Source organism: Schistocerca cancellata, chromosome 6, assembly GCF_023864275.1.
Source record: "Schistocerca cancellata isolate TAMUIC-IGC-003103 chromosome 6, iqSchCanc2.1, whole genome shotgun sequence".
In the NCBI taxonomy this organism is placed as follows: domain Eukaryota; kingdom Metazoa; phylum Arthropoda; class Insecta; order Orthoptera; family Acrididae; genus Schistocerca; species Schistocerca cancellata.
This window is the reverse complement of record NC_064631.1, coordinates 679,860,037-679,861,631: the sequence shown is the minus strand read 5'-3', so window position 1 is coordinate 679,861,631 and position 1,595 is coordinate 679,860,037. Positions and strand designations below refer to the sequence as shown.

The window sequence follows — 1,595 nt, the reverse complement described above, 5'->3', positions numbered from 1 at the left end:
TCGAGTCTCGGTCGGGCACACAGTTTTAATCTGCCAGGAAGTTTCATATCAGCGCACACTCCGCTGCAGAGTGAAAATCTCATTCTGGAAACATCCCCCAGGCTGTGGCTAAGCCATGTCTCCGCAATATCCTTTCTTTCAGGAGTGCTAGTTCTGCAAGGTTCGCAGAAGAGCTTCTGTAAAGTTTGGAAGGTAGGAGACGAGGTACTGGCAGAAGTAAAGCTGTGAGTAGCGGGCGTGAGTCGTGCTTCGGTAGCTCAGTTGGTAGAGCACTTGCCCGCGAAAGGCAAAGGTCCCGAGTTCGAGTCTCGGCCGGGCACACAGTTTTAATCTGCCAGGAAGTTTCATATCAGCGCACACTCCGCTGCAGAGTGAAAATCTCATTCAGGTTTAGACCTGGTTACGCAACGAGTTGAAGACACTCACCAAAGCACTCCTCGATCTCTCGACAAGCCGTGCAGTTTCCGAAATGCTCGTGCTGAGGCTCAGGGCCATCACGATCTGCCATCGATCAAACTCTGATACATCGCACGCCTTCCCCATTCTACACACCCGCTCACTGATACTACATGCACCGTGCGTGTGTCTGACCAGCAGTCATTCCTCGCCAGGTGACGCTGCTGTTGCCTGGATAGGTTTACATCGACAGCGGGTTGGTAGTCGGTGTAGATTCCGAAAACGTTGGTCATCTTGAACTTTTCTCACATGACGTCGAAAAGCCACACATCAAGGCAGTCACGTAGTTGCAGTCTTCCGTGCTTCTCGTAAATCATTGGACTCAGTACCCAACCAACGCTTACAGTACGATCTTGTAGGGTATCAACGATATTTCTGATTGGATTTGGGATTTCGTATAGGAAGGACGCAGTATCTCGAAGGTGCATCTCGTCTTTCACAACAGCGGATTGTATCTACATCTACTGACGCCAAAGTACATTGCGCGTAAGGACCACGAAGATAAGATACGAGAAATTAGGGCTCGTGTGGAGACGTACAGACAGTCGTTTTTCCCTCGCTCAGTTTGAGAGCCGGCCGGAGTGGCCGAGCGGTTAAAGGCGCTACAGTCTGGAACCGCACGACCGCTACGCTCGCAGGTTCGAATCCTGCCTCGGGCATGGATGTGTGTGATGTCCTTGGGTTAGTTAGGTTTAAGTAGTTCTAATTTCTAGGGGACTTATGACCACAGCAGTTGATTCCCATAGTGCTCAGAGCCATTTGAACCATTATTGCTGAGTTTGCGAGTGGAACATGGGGGGGGGTTGACAAATAGTGGTACAGGGAACCCTCCGCCACGCACTGTACGGTGGCTTGCGGAGTGTCTACAATATGTGATCAAAAATATCCGGACAACCCCCAAAAACATAAATTTTTCATATTAGGTGCATTGTGCTTTCATCTACTTCCATATCAGCGACCTCAGTAGTCATTAGGCATCGTGAGGGAGCAGAATGGGGCGCTCCGCACAACTCACAGACTTCGAACGTGCTCAGGTGATTGCGTGTCACTTGTGTCATACGTTGGTCAGCGAGATTTCCACATTCCCAAACATCCCTAGGTCCACCGCTTCCGATATGATAGTGAACTGGAAACGTGAA

At 50.1% G+C, this 1,595-nt stretch overlaps 1 non-coding gene across 1 annotated transcript; it reads left to right on the top strand.

The window, feature by feature from the left end:
• The first annotated feature begins 245 nt into the window (after window positions 1–245).
• Window positions 246–320, top strand: Trnas-cga (transfer RNA serine (anticodon CGA)). Its single transcript has one exon. It is a non-coding gene; the product is annotated as a tRNA-Ser (tRNA).
• The last annotated feature ends 1,275 nt before the right edge of the window (window positions 321–1,595 follow it).